Source organism: Dasypus novemcinctus, chromosome X (assembly GCF_030445035.2).
Source record: "Dasypus novemcinctus isolate mDasNov1 chromosome X, mDasNov1.1.hap2, whole genome shotgun sequence".
In the NCBI taxonomy this organism is placed as follows: domain Eukaryota; kingdom Metazoa; phylum Chordata; class Mammalia; order Cingulata; family Dasypodidae; genus Dasypus; species Dasypus novemcinctus.
Genome location: NC_080704.1, coordinates 49,631,298 through 49,654,226, shown reverse-complemented (window position 1 = coordinate 49,654,226; position 22,929 = coordinate 49,631,298). Strand labels below are relative to the sequence as shown.

The following is a 22,929-nucleotide window of genomic DNA, read 5'->3' as shown; positions in this document are numbered from 1 at the left end:
TCCCAGGCTGTGTTCCCTTCCCAACTTACCCCATCTGTATTCCTGCCCCAATATAAAGACTGTGGCACCAAAACTGCCATGTTTGGCTATATGAACATAATATGTGAAGATGGTTTCTTTTGCAGTCACTACTTTTTTTTTTTTTTAAATATAGAATCATTTATTTTGTTTTCTACTGTGTGGAGATGGGATTTCCCCATGCCACATCTCTTCATCAGAGAAGTTAATAGTAATGATTAAATCTTAGATATATCTCAACCAATCATCACATTATACAAAACCACAGGAGCTGAGAGTTTGGGGGTTGCTTTGTTGGTGGCTCTTGGTTCTGAATTTTCCTTGTGAGATGCTGTGTAGCATGTGGCAGATTTGGACTTGAAGGCTTTTCACAATCCCTTTTAAATGGATGTCCCTGAAACACAAGAAGCTTTTCCATCTGTTTCCTTTGCAGGATTTGCATTGGGGAATTCAAGATCACATTGGCATTTTTAATTCTTAGAACCGCCTATTGAATACTATCTGTTTAGTAAAACATGGACTTGACTTTTTCAGTTAATCTTTGCCTTCTGTTTTTTTCTTAGGTGTCACCAGGGATTGAACCCAGGACCTTGTACTTGGGAAGCAGGTGCTCAACCACTAAGCAACATCTGCTACATCTGCTCCCCCAATGAGAATTGGTTTTATTATTTGTTTATTTTGTTTTTAGGAGGTACCAGGTGTCGAAACTGGGACCTGATACTTGGGAAGCAGGTGTTCAATCACTTGAGCTACATCTTCTCCCCTCCTGTTCATTTTTTTTAAAGATTTATTTTATTTACTCCCCCTTCCCCTGTTCCCCATGTTGTCTGCTCTCTGTGTCCATTCACTGTATGTTTTTCTGTGCAGTCACTACTTTTGTCCCCACCCTTTCTTATTCTCAAAGCAAAGAATTGTAGGCACAAATCAAAGTCAGTTTTTCTGCTCTGGTATTATTTTAATTTTTGATTTCTATCATCATGATAAGTATTATACATATTTAAACATGCAGAACTTAACATGCTACACAACCAGCAAGATGGTGGCAGAGTAAGGAGCTCCTACAGTCAACTCATGCTACAAGGCAGTTAATAATCACCCAGAGTTTTCTAAAGCACTTGTGTGGGCACTCCAGAAGACCAGAAGAGCATCCTGCAACATCCTTAAAAGAACTGAAGGAGGAGACTACGCATCTACAAAGAAGATTCCAAAGTAGAGCGCTCCACGCCATGGAGGCCAGTGCCCATCCTCCACTGGAGGCACAAGCCACCTGGGGAGCTATTCTGTGGCTGGAATTGGAAGCTCGATTCCTCAAAAATGGAGAAGTAAGAGACAGTTGGGCACCAACCTCAGCTACTGATTAGTAAATACAGCGGGCTAAAGTATAATCCTAAGAACAGCTGAAGTTTGAACCTGTCCAAGTCACAAAGAGACTGGGAGCTGCATTTTTGCTCCACCCTCTCTCCCCATGAGGGGAAGCAGGGCTGACTGAAAATCACAGTGCTAGTAGGGACCGGCTTCTTTCTATCCAGATCATCCTACAGCCCTAGCCTATGCCTCAGCCTTACCTGCAGCAGGGAGGAAGCTGGCTGGACCTGCACCAGCCACTCTGGGAAAACATAAGCCACGCCGCAGAGGCTGGTGATCATCCCACTCTGGAAGTGCAAGCTGCCCTAGGAGCTATTCTGTGACTGGAGGAGGAAACTCCATTTCCCAAAAATATGGGAAGAAGAGACAGCTGGGCACTGATTTCAGCTACTGATTAGTAAATTTACAGCTGGCTAAAGTAAAACCCTAAGAACAACAAAAGTTTGAACCTGTCCAAGTCGGAAGGAGGTTGGTGGCCACCATTTTGATTCGCCCCCAGCATGAAGGGAAGCTGGGCTGATTGAAAATCACAGTGAAGTACTGTTGTGCAAAAATAAAAAAAGACTTAAAAAGGGGGGGAGCGCGTACAGCACAAGTTTATTGAGCTAAAGTTGCATTAATGCAGGAGCAGCACCAAAAGAGGTTTCTACTCGAAGGGGTGAGCTAGGGGAGCAGCTTATATGGCTGCTAGAGGCAAAGGAGAGGTGTCGGGGAATGGGAAGGGATAAAGGGGACATGATTTATGGTTAGTACATGTGTTCTGTGAGCTGCGTGGGCTGTGGGGGCTATGGGGGCTTTTTGGGCAGGGTGTCTTTGAGGCCCAGTTTGTTAATCAGCAAGCAGGATGTGGATATAGGATTGCAGCTATTTGTTGAAGGTCAGCAGGCCTTACAGTTCTTCCTCTCAGGCTGAAGCAGGGGGTTTATTACCCCTGCAAAAGATTACTGGTGTATCAGCCTGCTTCAGTTAACCTCCGTTTCTTCTTTATAACTCCCTGGAGAAAAATGGAAGCTCAAGTAAATCAAGATGGTTAGTAAATTCAGTTACCATTCCAATCTCACATTCCCTCCTTTTGGTCAAAGACCAAGTAAGACTAGTTTGGGGCTTTACAGACTGATACTCTAAAGCAACAGGCGATAGGAGAAAAAGTCTGGTGGCTTTGAGACTCTGTGATGATACTGGTGATGATGCAAATGAAAACAGGTCCAAGGAGAAGGACGATGTTAGCATGATCAGCAGGGAGACCAGGGAATACAACCAAGAGGTGTTAGGCAGAAACCCCTTAATTGATTCCCATAAGTTTCTTGGTTGCTGGTTTGTGATATGAAGCCATCTGGCTTATTTGAAGATTTCCTGGATGTTAGTCTTGACTTGTCTGTTGGTGTTGATCCAGGTACAACAGGATATGTTGGCAACAGCACAGATGCCTCCTTCTTCTGCCAGTAGGTTATGTAAAGCTAATAAGTTGTCCAGTTATGGCTGTGAAGGAATTGAGAGAGGTAGTTAGCTAAGGGGTGAACTTTAACCCAGGGGAGGGAAAGTTGTTCAGTAAGTTTTTGTAGCTGTGTCTTGATTAAGCAATTGGTACAGTCAACTAGCCCTGATGATTTGGGTGTGATAGGCACAGTGGAGGCACTGCAGAATGGTGAAGTTGACAGAAGTTTAGAATGTAAAGTATGTACCATGGTCCCTATGGATTTCTCAAGAACTCCCCACTAGGGGATGATCTTTTGTAACAAAATTTTGGATACAGATGTTGCAGTTGCTTGTCTTATAGGAAAAACCTTTACCCCCCCAAAAGAACATACAGACCATAACAAGGCTATATCCCAGACAGGAAGGAACTTGGGTGAAGTCAATCTGCCAGATCTCAAAAGGTCTTTGAGGTGGCTGGAACTTACTAGGAGCAGGCTGAAAAGGTTGAGTGGGAATATACTGAGGTCAGAGGCTGCAGTTTACAGCTGCTTCTTGAGTTGCAGATTTAAAATTTCCCTACCAGTACTTCCTCGCAAGAATTTCAAGCATACTAGGAGCTCAATGAGCTTGGGTGTGAAGGTAAGTCATCATTGGGCAAAGTGAGAACATTTGGAAGGATGAATAAACTGTTGGGGCCAACACAAAGTCCAGATGGGGATCTTTATGCCCTCCCTTGGCCCTCCAGATATTTGAGATCTGGGGAGACATAGTTTGCTGGGCTTGTACAATGTCATTTATGGACGGCCCTTGGGGGACCATTGGCACAGGGCAGAGGGGGAATTCAGGCTGGCTTGGCAGGTTCCAGTAGTTTACTGAGTGTTCCATACCTGCCCTTAACAAGGTGTGGTGTCTGCTAGTGCATTTCCTTGGGTTTCTTCTGAATCAGCTCTGCTCTGTCCTGCAGCTTTTGCTGCTGCTACTGCCTTGGGAAGCAGAGGACTTTGGAGACATTCTCTTACTCAAAGCTTGTTTTTGATGGGCTGGCCAGAGGATATAAGGAAACCTTGGTGTTTCCAGAGCATGCCAAAGTTGTGGGCTACTCCAAAGGCATAGCGACTGTATAAATGGTAACCTCTTTACCTTTTGCCACCAGCAGGCCAACGTAACTGCAGTGAGTTCTGCCTGCTGAGCTGAGGAAGCTTCAGAGAGGGGCCCATGTTTGACGATTTCAGAAGAGGTTATTTCATATTCTGCACCTAGATACCCATTTTTATTATGATAGCAGGATCCATCTGCAAACCAGACATAGTTAGGGTCCTTCAGAGGGGTTTCAGTGAGGTCTGGTCTTAGATTGACAACTGAATCAAGAAGGGTGATACAGTTATGGGGCTCAGTATCATTTTTGGTGGTCGAGTCAGGAAGGAAAGTGACAGGGTTAAGAGTCTTAACACACTCAATTGAAATATTAGGGTTGCTTAACAGGGAGGCTTCTAGGTGTGCCAGGTGGCCTGCAGGGAAATACTGGATAGGATAGCTGTTTAGCAGAGTCTCCACAGTATGAGGCACAAAAATTGTGAGAGCCGAGTCTAGGGTTACTTCAGACACGGCCTTGGCCAAAGTAGCAGTGGCAATGGCTGTGCATAGACCAAAGGGAATGCCCTGATTTACTGCATTTAGGGCCTGACTATAATAGGAGATGGGGTGACAATGATCAGCATGTCTTTGGGTTAATACCCCACAGGCATTCCCTCCTTTTTCATTCACAAACAGTTGGAAGGGGAGTGAGTAATTAGGAAGACTTAGGGAAGGGGGTTTTGACAGAGCTTGCTGCTGAAGTCTGAAGTTTGGGGAGGAAAGAACTGAAAGGAATGGGGGAGAAAATGCAAAGTTATTTATGCTACAATCCACCCTGTACCACAACTCTTACAGTCTTTCCACCACCTCTTCTGCAAAAGGCCCTGAGTACAGAACGGAGTCTTATAAATGGTAGTACTGTGATATAAGGCTACAGCTACAATATAAACAAGATAAGCAATTATAGGAGTTTGTGGGCTCTGGGAGTTGCCACCTAGAAGGGTATCTTTTATCTTAAAGATAAGGGAAGGATATTCCAGGGGAGACCAGAGATGCTGGATGCTGGCATATATCTGCACATCTAACAATCTGACTGATAATGGTTTGTTGCTGCAGTGGCAGCCCAGTCAAGTAAGAAGCTAAGAAAAGCCCCATGAATCTGGGAAAGAGGACTAAGGGTGCACGCATAAATGTTTAGAATTGCCCTGAAGGGGAAGGGGAAGTTTTCTCTGGTGAGTAATATAATAGGGGAAATTTCTTCATAGGCCCTAGGATATTTGCTTAGAGTGAGCAAGATCCGGGCTCACAATACCACACAAGTTAACTCTTAAAAGGAGCAGGCTGTGATGCCAATTGTGTTTTACCACCCCCTCTATGACCACCCTTTTTATGTAGCTATAGAGCTGCTTCTTCATCACTTTTAGAGCTGCCTAACTTTAATTCTGGGTTCCAAGTGTCATGCAGGTACTTAAATTCTGAGGAGCTATTATGTTATACTTAAAGAGCAAAGCATCTCAGGATTTAGAAGTAACAATTAGTGATCAGAGCTCAGGAATAAATGTGACTGCTGTAAGAGTTTACAATCTAGGCCCTAACTTCCTTAAATAAAGCTATTTCTAGAGATTATTATTATTTTTTAAAGATTTATTTCTCTCCCCTTCCCCTCCCCTCCTACCCAGTTGTCTGCTCTCTGTGTCCATTTGATGTGTGTTCTTCTTGTGCCCGCTTCTATTCTTGTCAGTGGCACCCGGAATCTGTGTCTCCTTTTTGTTGCATCATCTTGCTGCATCAGCTCTCCATGTGTGCGGTGCCAATTTCTAGGCAGGCTGCACTTTTTTAGCACTGGGTGGCTCTGCTTACTGGGTGCACTCCTTGTGCGTGGGGCTCCCCTACGAGAGGGACACCCCTGCATGGCATGGCACTCCCTGCACGCATCAGCACTGCACGTGGGCCAGCTCCACATGGGTCAGAAGCCCCTGGGTTTGAACCTTGGACCTCCTATGTGGTAGGTAGATGTCCTATTCGTTGGGCCAAATCTGCTTCCCTAGAGATTATTAATTACAGTTTACAGTAGAAGTTTTGTTTCATTTTACTCTTTTACCAATATGTTAATCAAAGTATAAACCTTCATTCTTTTAAAGTCCCTTTTTGTTTACAATGGGGATGACTTCATGCTCATTTATTTTTTACTTTTTTACTTTTTAAACTTTTATTTGTCTTTTTTTAAAGATACATAGATCACAAAAAAATGCTACATTAAAAAATATAAGAGGTTCATATATACTCCACCCCCCATCCCCCCATTCCTCCCTCATCAACAACTTCTTTCATCATTGTGGCACATTCATTGCATTTAGTGAATACATTTTGGAGCACTGCTAGACCACATGGATTATAGTTTACGTTGTAGTTTACACTCTCCCCCAGTTCATTCATTGGGTTATGGGTTATGGCAGAATATATCATGTTCTGCATCTGTAGAAATTGTGCCATTGATGTGGAGACACTGGCCATGGGAGTTGTTGAGGGCAGGGAGAGGGAAGAAGAAATATGATGTGGGGGCATTTTTGGGACTTCATGCTCTTTTAGAGAAGCGACAGAGCAAAACAGTGTAACTGATAGATTTTGTTTGCATAACATCACATTTTTTAAAGAATAACTAAAACTATAACCAACAATATCATCATGCTGATCAGTATCAGGATAGAATAGGCAGTAATAACTTTAAAAGTCTTTAAGAATTTTTTTATACAATCCCCAAATATAAAACTAGATTATACATTTATATTTTTCTTTACATTTTCTTCTTTTAGAAAGATACTGTCTACCACAAAGAAACTTCAGCAGTACTGGAAGAAAACTACTTTTCTAGTAAATTTACAAAAATTCAAGATTTCCAATGGAATGAAGATTATCTTCTTGCTACCACCACCTTAATATATTACACATTTATCAGAACATTAAAATCCCCACATTAAGAATACGTTACTGTTAATAATGTGGGTGATTCCTTAAAAATTCAGAGTGGTAAATGTAATATGGATCTTTACATATATTAAGTGTATATATTTCAGCACCTCACTTTTTACAAGGTGAAAGAACAAATTATTTCTAAAAGTTTGCAATTAAAGATATTCTTAAGTGTTTTGTTAGAATATTAAAGGTTGTTAGGCATGAACATTATATTTAAGCAGGCCTCTAATTATTACAGTGACCAATAAGTTAGTAAAATAGTTTGGAAAAGTCTTAACTTCCAAAATAGCAGTGGTTCTGTGAATATATATATAACTATTAAGGATATGATGAAGCCATTCTGATAAGGTATAGATTCTTTGTTATATATATATACACACACACACACACACACACACACACACACACATACACATTGATTATCTCAAGAGGACCTTTATATCTTTCCACTCAAAACAGACCAGCCATTTAAGAAAACTATGTTACTTCAACAGAAATTCAAATTTTAGTTTTGCATCAGAACACCATTTGATGAACATATTTTAATTAGCAAAGATTATAAACAGATTGAGGATAGGGTTGTTTTTTTTTTGCTATAAATTTACTTTGTTTTATCAGCATCAACTCATAGATTTTTGCTTAAGAATTATTTCTTGGAATCAGTTTTTTACTTTGTAATCTTTCAGTTTGGAAAAATACTTTTACAAACTTCCCATAACCTCCATAAACACATAGACTGGTTACTTCATCTCAAGACAAATTCCACCTTTAAATAAACTTATTGAATTATAGCCAGCAATAAGCAAAACTCACTTCCACTAGCTTTTCTACAACTTGCCATATGCATTCAAGTATTGTTCTACATATTTCCATTCTGATATTATGAAAATCAAACATCTTATCTTGGGACAAAACACACCCCTTTAAACAAGCTTTCACAAACCTTTTATTTCTTTCATATCCATTGAAGTCTCATATCACTCATTCTGTTCTGTGATAAACTAGTCATTTCGATTTTAGGCAAAATAATTATTTTTTAAAGGCATTTGTAACAATTTCATTAGCCAAAAACTTAAAAATTTCATAATTTTAAAATTTTAACAGACATAATGCTGCCTTATTTTATTATGTCCATATAAACCTAGGAAGATTATACCTGAGTAGAATAAAAACAAAATAATGAGTATGCAAGACATGTTTTTTCTTTTTTCTTCCGTAGGTTAAAACTTCTGTTTTCAGAACACTTTAAAATTTCATAATACGTGAAAATTGTGAAAAATTAAAAGCATACTCTCTATCAGGCTCTCAAGAATACATTATAATTGTTTAATTTGTTTCTATCATAGTTTAGAAAAACTTTTCTATAGTTTTTAAGGACCTTTTCTTACTGAAATTTGGATTACTCTCATCTCAAAGCTGTTAAAACTTAATTGGGGAATTATAGAACAGACTACACAAGACAAGGCTTATTCTGTAATATCTCCTCCATCCCTATTATTTCAACTTTTAGGCCTAGTACAGAAAGCTGAACTCACATCTCCCCTATTTTTCCATACCTAGCCCATCCCCCAAAATTTCTCAAACCAAATTTCAAGGTTAGGAGAAGACCCTGGGGGCCTGATAGGCTATAGAAATATTATGGAAGAATGTAGGAAAAAAAACTTTTTAGTTTCTTTCCTTTAACTAGTTCCTTTAGCGCAGTCACCCCTCAGGCTGAAGTGTGGTTTGCTGGCCTGGCGGGGGAGCAGCCGCGGCAGGCCAAGCCGCTGCCCCCATTATAGGGTGGCTGGTCGGACTCACCGCCACCCCTGAAGGGAGCTCGGCATGGGCGCAGAGTGCCCTCGGGTCTCCCCTTCTCGGCAGCCATGCTTCCGCGGCCGCCCCTCCTCCCGGATGGCGCCACACGATGCCTGTAGGGCGGCACCCTTCTTCTTCTTTCTCCCTGCGCAGGCGCAGGGCGGAAAATTCCAGTCTGCCCTTTTCCCCTCCCCCGACAGCAGCAACAGCCAGGCGTGGGCGGAAAAATCCAGTCTACCCTTTTCCCTTCCCCCGACAGCAGCAACAGCCAGGCGTGGACGGGAAACTCAAGTCTGCCCTCCACCCCAGTAACAGCAGCCACCAATCCCTAAACCCTGCCCCTTCCCCCAGCAACAGCGACAGCCAATCCCTAACCACCACCCCTCCCCCGTCCAGTACCGCCCACTGACCTTTCACCAGCAACCAATCAGAACAGGGCGTGGCTTCGACCAATCAGCCTCCCCCAGCCCCTATAAAACTGTTGCCTCTCCCTCAGTAAAGTGGACTTGCGTGTTTACCTTGTCTCCGCGGTTGTTCTTCTGCCGTGCGCCCTCCAGTCCTGAGAGCCCCCGACAAGGGCCTGGCCTCCCTTGTCCCCAGTTCGTCACCTGCTTCTCCGGGCGACCCCTTCGTCGCCTGCTTCTCCGGGCGACCCCTTCGTCGCCAGCTTCGCTGGGTGACCCCGTCAGCCGAACCACGCAACCCCTTGTGAGACCGATCCCTCGTCTGCTGCCGGACCGACCCCTCGTCCCAAGTGGGACCGACCCCTCGTCCCAAGCGGGACCGACCCCTCGTCCAGAGCTGGACCGACCCCTCGTCCGCAGTCAGACCCCACCTCTACCGACCGAGCAAGCCGCCGCACTTTAGTATGATTTTATATGACTTTTTGTCCTATTTGGCTTTTCTAATTTGACCTCCAGGAGTATTCATTTACCAATATAAGCCCTTACTTAATTTTTAGCAATTTGAACAGAGCTCTTTTAAGAATTTTCATTTGTTAATTTATAACTACCATCTGGGGGTAGCAAAATATATATTAAATAAACAGACACAAACCATAGAAACACAGAAGTACAGAGATATAAAACTTACTGACGGTCTGTTTTCCACTATAGTAGAGAAACAGTAAAGAATCAGAAACAGAAGAGAATTCTCTTATCTGACAGTCAAAAACGAAGCCATGACAGAGGGTTCGATCAGACTTTAGCGCAACAAACAGATTTTGACCTCAACCACAATGTAGCGGAAGTTCAGTGATCCAAGAGGGGCTAGCTGGGTGAGCCAGGAGACAACCCCAGAGATGATGGAGCACAAAGGATTCCTGCAGGTACCTTGTTCCACTCCGAGACATCAGAGGCATCATCCCAGCATCTACCTTCGATCCCACTTCTGTATGCCAAGTACTGTCGTGCTGAAAATAAAACAATCAGATTTTTTTTAAAAAAAGGGGTACAGAGAAAGTTTATTGAACTAAGGTTTCATTAATGCAGGAGCAGCACCAAAACAGGTTTCTTCTCAAAGGGGTGAGCTGGGGGAGCAGCTTATATGGCTGCTTGAGACAAAGGAGAGGTGTGGGGGAATGGGGAGGGATAAAGGGGGCATAATTTATGGTTAGTACATGTGTTCTGTTAGCTTCATGGGCTATGGCGACTACAGGGGATCTTTGGGCAGGGTGTCCTTGAGGCCCAGTTTGTTAATCAGCAAGTTGGATGTGGATGTAGGATTGTAGTTATCTGGTGAAGGTCAGCAGGCCTTGCAAGTGTCAGCTTGAACACTTTGTTACAGTTCTTCCTCTCGGGCTGAAGCAGGGGTTTTTATCACCACCACAAATTATTATTGGTGTGGCAGCCTGCTTCAGTTAGCCTCCTTTCCTTCTTTATAACTCCCTGGAAAAAATGGAAGTTCAGGCAAATCAAGATGGTTAGTAAATTCATTTACATTTCAGTCTCATTGTAGGGCCTGGCTTCTTTCCACCCATAACATACTGCAGCCCTACCCTAGGCTTCAGCCCCACCTCTGGCAGGAAAGAAGCTGGTGGGATCTTCACTAGCCTCTCCGGGTAACTGCAGGTACATTTGGCTAGCTCACACTGAATAGACAGAAATCTAACAGGACAATTGCGGTCATTTTGGACCCACATGGCATAGATTGCTGCCCACACCTGCAGCTCCATCCCAGCCCCAGGCAAGGGAGGAAGGTGCATGAGGATTCATCAGTCTCTCTGAGCAACTAGTCTAGGTTTGCATGACTTGGAATATAACACATGGCTGTGGTTCCATCCCTACTCCTGTCAAAGAAGAAAGGTGGGAGGAACTTCATTGGTCCTTGTGGCAATGAGGGCAGCTTGAGCCCTCACAGCTTATAGCACCAACTACATCCTTGGCTCCTACTACTCAAGTAGCAAGGGAGAAATGGCAAGAAAGCCCTAAACTAAAGAGAGAAACTGCACCCAGAATAATAACATCTAGTAAACCAGATGCCAAGACACTGACAAAAAATTACATTCCACACCAAGAAACAGGAAGATAGGGCCAAGTTAAAGGAACAAGATAAGCCTCCAGATGACATAAAGAGTTGAGACAACTAATCATAGATGTTCAAACAAATGTCCTTAATTAAGTTCAATGAGAGGGCTAAAGAGATTAAGGATATCAGAAGACATTGGATGAGCACAAAGAATGTGAAAGCATACATAGAAAAACAGCAGATCTTACAGGAATGAAAGGTGTAGGAAATGAAATTAAAATTACACTAGAGCCATATAACAGCATATTTGAGGAGGTAGAAGAAAGGACTGGTGAGCCTAAAGAAATGGCCTCCAAAAGCAAACATACAAAAGAACAGATAAAGAAAAGAATGGAAAAAATTGAACAAGGTCTCACAGAACTTAATGACAGCAAGGGATGTGCAAACATGCATGTCAGGGGTGTCCCAGAAGGAGAGGAGAAGGGAAAAGGGCAGAAGGAATATTTGAACAAATAATGGTAGAAAATTTCCCAACCCAATTGAAGGACATAGATATCCATACCCAAGAAGCACAATGTACTCCTATCCAAATAAATCTGAATAGACCAACTCTGAGACACATATTAATCAGAATGTCAAATGCCATATAAAAAGAGAGAATTTTGAGAGCAGCAAGAGAAAACCAATGCATAATATATGAGATTCCCAATAAGATTGAGTGCTAATTCCTCATTAGAAACCGTGGAGGCAAAAAAACAGTATTGTGATATAGTTAAGATACTGCAGAGAAAGACATCCAGCTAAGAATGTCTTTCAAAAATGAGGGTAATTTAGAATATTCACAGATAAACCAAAAGTAGAGAGTTTGTAACCAAGAGGTTGACTTTGCAGGAAATACTAAAGGGTGTGCTACAATATGAAAGGAAAAAGCAGGAGAGTGAGGCTTGGAAAAGAGTCTAGAAATGAAGATTATATCAGTAAAAGTAACTAAAATTTCAAAAGACTGGTGAAAATAAAACATGACTGATAAACCCAAATGTCAAAATAGGTGAAATAAGAACTGCCTTTCAAGTAATAATATTGAATTCTAATGGATTAAATTCCCCAATCAAAAGACACAGACTGGTAGAATAGATAAGAAAATATGAACCACCTATATGCTGTCTGCAAGAGACTCAACATAGACCTGAGGATGCCAATAGATTGAAAGTGAAAGGCTGGATAAAGATATTCCATTCATGCAGTAACTAAAAAGAAAAGAAAAGAAAAAGCTGGAGTAGCTATACTGAAATCAGATGAAATAAACTTTAAAAGACACTAGTAATGTGCACTCTGAGGAGGAAGTCAAGAAAAAAAATCCATTTACAATAGTGAGTAATAAAAGAATCAAGTATTTAGGAATTAACTTAACCAATGATGTAAAGCATGTGTTTTCAGAAAACTACAATGCATTGTTAAAAGAAATTTTTAAAATGCCATAAATAATTGGAAGAACATTCCATGCTCATGGATTAGAAAACTAAATATCATTAAGATGTCAATTCTACCCAAATTAATATGCAGATTCAATGAAATCCCCATAAAATGCCATGAGTATTTTTCAAATAAATGGAAAGCACAATTATCAAATTTATTTGGAATAGTGAGGGGTCCCAAATAGCCAGAAACATCTTAAAAAGGAAAAGTGAAATTGGAGGACTCTCACTTCTGCGTTTAAATCATGTTATGTAACTACAGTAGTAAAAACAGTATGATACTGGCATAGAGACAGATATATAGACCAATGAAACCGAATTGATTCAAAAGCAGACCCTCAAATCTAGGGTCAAGTGATCTTTTTTTTCATAAAGGGTATTTATTTGGGTAGAAACTTACAGATATCGATCGGGCCGTAAAGCATAATTTACTTCCCTCACAAAAGTCTATTTGGAGCCAGATGGCTGCCAACGTCTGTGAGTGTTCAGGTTTCCTGGATTCCTACGTTCCTGGGGCTTGCCTTTCTCTGGGTTCAAGTTTCCTTCCTTCCTGGTGCTGGCTTCTCTTTCCTCCGCGTGCTGACTTCCCAGGGCTCTAGATTAAGTCTTCGGCATCAAACTCCAACATCAAAACTCCAACATCAGAAAACCCCAGGTCAAGTGATTTTTGACAAGTCTGTCAAACCCACCCAGCTTGGGCAGAACAGTCCATCCAACAAATGGTGCTGAGTGAACTGAATATCCATAGCCAAAAGAAAGAAAGAGAATCCATATCTCTCACCTTATATAAAAATTAACTCAAAATGGATAAAAAATCTAAATATAAAAGCAAGAACCATAGTGCTTCTAGAAGAAAATGTAGGAAAACATATTCAAGGCCATGTAGTAGGTGGTGGTTTCATAAAGAAGCTAAGAGGAGGACTGAGATAGACTGTTGATGCTTAATGTATGTAGACGTTTTAAATTGCTTTACTGTAAAAGGGTGGAAATGTATAGAATTGATGGTAACACATCATAGTTAGTAACAGTTGGCTTATAAGTGGGAATGTGGCTGGAAAGGGTAGTTTGGGCATGTAAATGTCAATTGAAAGGAAGCTAGAGAATAATCTAGGGACTGAATAACACAATAAACCCAGAGATGGATGAGAATTGTGTTTGATGGTACAAATGCAAGAGTGTGCTTTGTGAGCTAGAGTAGATATGTATGTCACTATTGCAGGGTGGTGGGAATGTGGAGAAGCATGGACAAAATACAACTGGAGTGACCTAAGGAATGTGGTTAGTAGCAATACTGTAAAATTCATGCATGTATGCCAAAGATGTACTGTGTTGATAATGGGGGAGTGTGGATAAAGTATGTCAATATATGCTATGGAACATGGTTGGTGGTAATAGTCTGATAATATTCTCTCATAATCTGTAAAATATATTCTACCATATTGTGGTATGCTGATAGAGGGGTGTTGTATGGGAATTCTGCACTTATGCATGATTATTTTGTAAGTTCACAACTTCTGTAATAAAAATATATTTTAAAAATAATATGGTGGGTTGGGGGAAAATGCACAAAGTATAAGATATTGACTATACTTAGTAAGATTTTTATGATATTCTTTCCTAATTTGTGAAAAACATCTCACAACAATGCAAGGTTTTGGTGTTAGGGTGAGGTGCAAGAGTGCTGTATGATGTTTTTTATGTTTGTTTTATAAGTTCATAACTATTACTACACACTTACTATTTATGGATGCTTATATGTGAGTGATATACTTCAATAAACTTTTAAAAACCTGAAAAAAATAACATGCTTACATGTACATATAAAAATGGTATATAAATTTAATTCTCAAACTCTCTAAAGTGATAATATATATGATAGCAGGTAGTATTTTTAAGGCAATAGAATAGAAAAAAGAGGTTTATACATACATACTCTTGCCTTTAAAAAAAGTACTGGCATTTGTCTACAGGTAATTTCTAAAAACACCTCTAATTTATCAAATTTTCTTTGATCCTGTTACAACTTTCCATCATTGGACAGTGCATTCCAAATGTTTAAGTTTGTTCTTCATTTTAAAATTCTCTGTTTATCCAAGGGCAGAAATATCTCAAGAAAATAGTGGGGGGAAAACATATATCAGCAGGAAGCTAAGGAAAGCACATTTATGGATCAATTTCATTTAAGTCAGCAAAAATGGGTTTATATTCCCTGATGTCACAGACTACATGTAGAGGGAAATTGAGAGCACTGGGGAAAATATTAAAATTTTAAAAGGAATCATAATGATTTTTCCATAAAAGTAAAATCCTCCATGCTAACTGCCTCCCATTCTCAGACAGAATATTAATGTTGAAACAGAAATTGTAGTATTTAGTATTTTTAGGAGATGGTCTCAATTAAAAAACTGAAGAAAAATTATCATTATGTCCTGTGATCAATATAATCGTCACCAGTACCATGAAAACATGCATTTTAGCAGTCCTTCATATTATTTACCTTAGTGGTTTCCAGGGTACAATGGAAGGGATGTGAGAGGGAGAGTTCCCTTGCCTTTGTTAGAGAACTCAAATTTCAAGATTGCTTTTTTTTTTATTACTACCAGCCAAAGATCACCAGGAACACTTTTAGTCAATAAAGTTAGGTATATTACTTTCTGTATACCATGGAGAAACTGATATGAAAGAGGGAATGAGCAGGAGTGATAGCGGTGCCTATTGTTTACTGTAGGATCAAGTCTTGAGTTATATGTCTTTTTGGATGGAGGATTTAAGGAGGTAAAGGTTTAATTGGCTGCTGTCAGGAAGCAAGGGCAATTTGATGATAGGGTACCTTGAGTTTTTACCTCGGAGTTAGGACGAATGAAATGGAGCAAGAGTTGTCACTGGAGAAAAACAGTAGTCACTCATGTTAGCTAAGATGGTGGGATAGTTGTTCATTCTATGGTTGTATTATGTCTCGGTTTATAGCTCTGTTCAGGCATGATTATGAGGGTGATGGATATATTCACAGTCTTGACCAAGGTAATAGTTTCACAAATATATATATGTCAAATTTTATCAAATTGTATACTTTAAATATGTACAGTTCGTTATGTCAATTATATCTCAATAAAGTTGCTAAAATTAAAAGCAACACAATAGGTATAGCTCTGTCCAGGCTCTTGCTACTGTCTCATTCCGTCAGAGTTTTAGAGAGTTCTCATCTCATGTGGATAATCTGTGAAGTTTTCATGTGCAGCAAAGGAATACCATGACCTTGGTTGCAACAAATGGGCCAGCTGCCAGCTGTAAGCGATTGCGTTGCTTTTATTTTTAACAGCTTTTTTAGGTAAAATTGACACACAATAAACGCACATATTTGAAGAGTCCAATTTGATAAATTTTTACTTACATACACTTGTGAATCCATCACTTCAGGCAAAACAGTGAACATATCTCTTATCCTCAAAAATTTCCTCATGTCTCTTTGTAATTCTTACCCCTCACAATCTCTCTACCTTTCCATGAGCAAATATTGATCTGATTCCTGTCACCATAGAATAATTCACATGTTTTCAATTTTATGTGAATCATATGATATGTTTTGTCAGACTTCTTTCACTAACCATAATTATTTTGAGATTCACCCATATTGTTGCATGTATCAATAGAAAACTCCATTTAATTGCTTAATAGCATTCCTTTGTAAGGATATACCATATTTTGTCTATTCACCTACTGATAGACATTTTAGTTATATCCTGTTTTTGGCTATTAGAAATAAAGCTGTTCTGAACATTCATGTGCAGATCTTTGCATAGATATATGCTTTAATTTCTCTTGGGAAAACTGGGTAAAGGAATGGGATGTTTAGTTATATAGAGAACTTTTTATGAAACTCCGGGTGTTCTTTTTCAACTTTTTGAGTTTTGTCTAAGATTTCAGGTGTCTTTAAAGAAAGTATGCCAGTACTGGTAGGGGTGGAGTAGGAAGAGATGATATTTGAAAATTGCCCTTCTAGCTGAACTTTTTGGTTTACAGATGAGTATCTCAAACCATAAAGAATTTATGATTTCAATCGTTCTGAATTCATTGAGACTTTTTTTTGTGGCCTGCTCAGGACTTGGAGTTGTCCTGGGTGGTACTGCAGGGACGGATGCTGGACATTGTATGTCCTGCAATGGCCCACTGAATGTACTGGGGGAGAATGTAACCTACAATGTAAACCACTATCCCTGCGGTGCAGAAGTGCTCCAAAATGTATTCACCAAATGCAATGACTGTGCCACCATGATGAAAGAGGTTGTTGATGTGGGAAGAGTGGGGTGAGGGGGGTGGGGGGTATATGGGGACCTCATATTTTTTTAATGTAATTTTTTTAAAAAATAAAGGAGAAAAAAAATACAATGATAAAAAAAGAATTTATGAATGTCCATAAGCTGGTATCAATCCAGCACTAAATCCCTGGCCTCCTGTCTTTAATACTGAGGTCTTATTGGGGCTCCAGGATGACTATTCCTTCCCTTGTAGAAAAAAGGAAACTCAAAAATCAAATCATAGAAATTATATTTATTTATTTTTATTTTTTTGGTTCTATGATCTCTTTATTTTTTTTAATGTTACATTAAAAAAATATAAGAGTTTCCCATATACCCCCAACCCCCTCACCCCACTCCTCCCACATCAACAACCTCTTTCATCATTGTGGCACATTCACTGCATTTGGTGAATACATTTTGGAGCACTGCTGCACCACAGGGATAATAGTTTACATTGTAGTTTACACTCTTTCCCAATACATTCAGTGGGTTATGGCAGGATATATAATGTCCAGCATCTGTCCCTGCAATATCATTTAGGACAACTCCAAGTCCCGAAAATGCCCCCTTATCACATCTCTTCGTTTCTCTCCCTGCCCTCAGCAATTACCATGGCTTCTTTCTCCACAGCAATGCTACAATTTCTTCTATTACTAGTCACAATAGTTCCATAGTACAATATCAGTAAGTTCACTCTAATCCGTATTTTATTTTTCCATCTGGGATGGTGATGTCCATTCCACCTCTATATTGAGAGGGGGCTTAGATTCCCTATGGATGATGGATGCAATTCTCCTGCTCGCAGTCGTAGGCACTCTCGGTTCCCTGGTGTGGGGCTTGACCTTCTTCACCTCCCTGTTAGCTGACCTGGGTAAGTCCAATGAACCAGAGGGTAGGAATTGCCACTCTGCTGAGGCTCAGGGCCCAGCTGGCACATGGACAGTGGCTTCATGGTATAATCACTATGCTATGGTTTATAGTATTTCAAAATGTCTCTCCATTCATTATCTTTGTCATTATCTTAGGTCATATCTCCATCATTTTTTGTCTAAATTTCTGTAACATCATTCTTTCCTGACTCTAAGCTCTCCCCATTCCATTGCTTTCTATGTACTGATGATGGATAAATTTCCTGTTGCTGGTTTCCTATTTATTACTCTATTGAATTCAATCTCCTCTATCTGGTTTTGAATGCCACCTCTCACCTGAAATCACTGATCATGCTACTCTTGGGCTTATCTAACTTCAATTTTCCTTAATCATTCCAGTGTCCGAAAACATGGTGTACTCAATATCACATCTATGATTTCATTCCTTACACATGTGATGAACTTATTTAAACATGAAACAAATAGAAACCTCTTCACTTTTTAAACATTAATGAATTATTATAAATTAAATATCAACAAAATGACAAAATAAGGAAGTTAAAACTATTACCTTAATATGATCAAAGCTGTTTTTCCAAAACTAAGTTGATGATGTTGTTTTTAATAAAAATTGACAGCTATATTGAATGTTTCATTATTTTTGTTAACTTGATTCTTTTACTATTGAGAATGATGGACCATCTTATGACTTATTGCTACTTTTACTAATGCAATTTTTCAATTTTAATAGTTCTAAATTTAAATCACCAATCTTTTTTATGACATAGTCAATTTAATATGGTACTTCAAAATTCAATATTGAAAAATTAAATAATAAGTTATTATAAGTTTACTAGTTATTTTTGCATTTTACTTTACATAAAAAAGTGATTGCACAAAGAATTCTTTGATATTGTGAATACAGTCCAAACTGCTATAGCTCTTACTCCATTGTGTGATGAGACGTATTTTGAGAACTATCTGATGACTCATTTTCCATTTGAACCACTGTAAAGTGTTCTTCTTGTAGCCTGTACTTGGCCTTACTTTTCAATATGATCATAAATAATCTTTGTTACTGGAACTGTTTGTCAGTACTTGGTGAAGAAGTGGTCATTCAGATGATCAGGATTGTCTTTCTGTATATTTTTAGATTGACATTGAATTGAAGTTTTAAAAGTTTTTAAAAATCTTACTTTCTAACTGCTACAAATGCATCTAAGCAGTAAAAGAAGTCTGGAAAACATAGGTTAAAACTTGATGATCCAGTATTGCATTACATAATATAGTTGAGAAACAAGAGGTATTTTACCAAAATCACTTCACTGCTGAATCCTGTATTTTATGCTTGATAGTTCTGTAAACCCACAATTTTCTAATGAAGGAAAATTTGAAAAACTGAAAAAAAGAAAGAAAAGAATAGCAGACAGTAGAGATGTAGGATAAAGCTTCTTCTACTTCCAGGCCTTTCTCTCTAGTCTTTCTACCAGATAGCTATCAAATAAATTTAAGCATATGGTGATTTTATTTTTCTATTTATCCATGTATAACATTTTTCTGTCCATTTTCCATTTATAACAGTTGGTTATATTTATCATGTGATTTAAACGTAAAGAAATATGACTATGTTATTCCTAAGGTTTTGTTTGTTTTCTCTGCAGATAATAACATCCATTATGTTCAGCAGTCCTTGAGAATGTGATTCTTGGTTCACAGCAAAAAATGAGAAGCTGAAAAAACTTTCATAATTATACTATTTATACAATTCTATGAGAATCCACCCATTTAATAAATAAAATGAAATTATGAAGCAGAGTAGAGTGTTCAAGCGAGCAACACAACAAGAAATAGAAAAAGCAAGTGGTATAAGAAAAGAAAATGAGAAACACCTTTAGAGAGAGAAAATGAGAAATAGAGATAAGATAACAACCTGAAAGAAAGGTGAACATTCTCTTTTGGAGTCAGTGGAAATATTTCAGTTAGTGTAAGCAATATAAATTTTAATAGTTTAAAATAATAAGTTTGATACATGAAGTCCTTTATGAATTCAAATAATAGAATTTTCATTGGTAAATAGTCAATAATAGAGTTCATAATGTTCAATTAAAATTCATTGAGGTCAAAGTAATGGTGGTTCCCTTTGTTGACAAAGGCCATATTTTATTACCCAGTACCTTTTTTAGTTTTTACTGGACCCCAGGCTTTATTCAGATGTTACCAGCTTTTCTGTTAATGTCCTTTTTCTGTTACACAATTCACTCTAGAATGCCACATTTTATTTAATCATCATGTCTCCTTAGTCTCTTCTGGCCTATGACAATTTCAAAATGTTTCCATATTTTTTATAACCTTGACAATTTTGATGAGTAGTGGTCAGCAATTTTGTATAACATCCCTAAATTTTGGTTTATCTGATGTTTCCCCCATCATTAAACTGGGCTTATCAGTTTTGGGGAAGAATATGACAGACATAATATGCTTTTCTCATTACATCATATCAGGATATATAAGGGAAGACATGATGATAATATGACTAATAACTGGTTATGCTAACTTAGATCCCTTTCTTAATGTACTGGTGCTATAAAGTTATTATTGTTCCCTTTTCTATATTCTATTTTATGCAAATGAGTCAGAAAAGCCAGCCTACATTCAACAGAGTAAGGAAATGAGGAAGAAGAATTAAACTCCACCTACTGAAGGGGGTCAACTATATATAGTATTTGGAATTCTTCTCTAGGGAAGATTTAGTTGTTCACCATTTATTTATTCATTCAATAATGTACATATATCAGTATGAACGTAAATATATTTATTCTATAGTTTGGATTATAATCCAATATTATATTACTTATATTGTTACTTGAACTGTTCTAACATTGCGAGCTTTTTCAGTTGGCTCCTTTGTCCATTTGACATTCCTCCATTCTTCTGTTTATTGAACACTCCCTTAATTTCTGGTACTACAAGATGTTCCAGGTTCATCTTGTATATTCCCTGCTGTAGCCCTAGAATCATCAGCCAATTCTACAAGGAGCCTGGTTCTTTTTATTGAAAAATGATTTTTTAAAAACCAAGATCTTGGCTTTGGGTGTACTTGTGGTTACTGGGGTGTAATTGTTTCTAGACCCTCTCAGTAGATAGAGCTAGAAAATAGATGCATGTGTACTGATTCATATACATAAACATATCAATAATTGTTTCTGTATTTATCCATCTGTACCTATATTAAGCTAAACATGAGTTGACAACTCCAACTCCAATCCAGTACCACAAATGCTCATTCTAGCCTTCCCTCTTGCTTCTCCATTATTTCCTTCTCCAAGCGAAAAAACTTGACTCCAACCATTCACTATTCATTATTTATTGTTTATACTCTGTATACATATAAAGTGGTTTGAAAATTGTTAACCCAATCTCCTGTGAAAAACAAATTTACCACCTAAGTACAGTGTTTATATACAGGTTCTTTTATCTTCTGCCTTATAGTTTCCAGTCAAAACATCATTTCCCAAAGTAACTTATGTCAACTTTCTCATCTCCTTCCATGAGATTATGTCATACATTTGTAATATAATTATATTCGTTTATCAGAGAATAGATTCCGGCATTAAAATTCACTCTTTGTATTGACCATTTTTACGGGTTTTGACAAATGCATCTTAAAGACATGTAGCCACCATACCAGTATGCTACATACTTACAGTTTCATCATCTTAAAAACTCCCCTATATGTCTTCTTTTTAATCAATCACCCTCACTCACCCAACTCCTGGCAACCACTGATCTGTTTTCTGTCCCTATAATTTTCTATTTTCCCGAAAGTCATTTATCTGGAATAACATAATATATAGAAATTTGGGTCTGGTTTTTCACTTAGAAAAATTCACTTAAGATGCATCCATGTTACTGTGTAAATCAATAGCTTGTTCCTTTTTTTGCTGAATACTATTCCATTGTATGGGTGGACCACTGTTTATTCATTCACCTTCTGAAAGACATCTTAATTTCTACCAGCCTAGGCCAAATATGAATGAAGCTGCTATAAACAGGTTTTTTGTGTGAAAATAAGTTTACAGTTCACTTGGGTAAACATCTAGCAGTGTTATTTCTGGGTCACATAGTAAGTGTATATTTAATTTTATAAGAAACTGCCAAAGTTCCTTCCAAATTGGAAGTACCATTTCATATACTCACCAGCAAAAAACAAGTGCTCCTATTATTTCACATTACCACCAGCATTTGGTGTTATCAGTTTTTATTGGATTTTAACTATTCTAATAGTTATATTTTAACTGGCATCTCCCAGTGACAAATGAGGTTGAACAATTTTTCCTATGCTTACATGCCTTCCAAATATCATTTTTAAGTGAAGTGCCTCCACTTCAAATCTTCTTCCCAATTTTCATTGAGTGTTTGTCTTCTTGTTGCATTTTAAGTCTTTTTATAGTATATTTTAAAACTCATCACCGAACTCAAAGTAGAGTAAATTTTACCCTCTGTTATATTCTATAAATTTGATCATTTTATGCTTTATATTGAGGTCTGAGATCCGTTTTGAATTAATTTTTGTATACATAAACCTTGGGAAAAAATGAGAGGTAACTAAAGGAGAACTTTGAACGATGGTAAGAAGAAGGCAAACTAGTGTGGGACCCCAGAACTGGAGAAACAAAAAAGTGACAAGATATCTTATGTCTCTATATCAGCTGAAGAGGGCAACTAGGAGCCAGCATTTTCCAACCTCCAAACTAGAAAAAGAAGGTAGTCCCAGATAGAACTGGAGTCCTTTCAATATCACCAAGATCATACAAGGGGAACTTGATAGGAGGCTTGTTAACAATTAGAAGCCAAGAAAAATGCTCTTCTTTGGTACCAGGAATAAGACTCCATTTTTTCACTGAGAGATACTGAAGAACACAGACAGAAATGGCAAAAGACACCTTTCTAAAACAAGTAGAGGACAGCCAGGAAGCATTGGCAGGGAGATTCTGCTTCAACAACTGTTCAGTCTAGGAATCATGCTTTGTTCAATATAAGCAGTGAGGACCCTGCAACAACAAACATCCAGCCAGGGAAGCCTTTTCTTGTCTCCAAGAACAGGTAGACAACTGTTCGGGCAGGTAAATCCTGCAGTGACACTCAGCTCCATGTTTCTCTGCCAGGGAAACCTCTTTC

The 22,929-nt window shown here is 38.6% G+C and overlaps 1 pseudogene; it reads right to left on the bottom strand.

The window, feature by feature from the left end:
* Positions 1-3,741: 3,741 nt before the first annotated feature.
* LOC101441926 (pre-rRNA 2'-O-ribose RNA methyltransferase FTSJ3 pseudogene) overlaps positions 3,742-22,929 on the bottom strand; it is a 51,129-nt pseudogene continuing 31,941 nt past the window's right edge.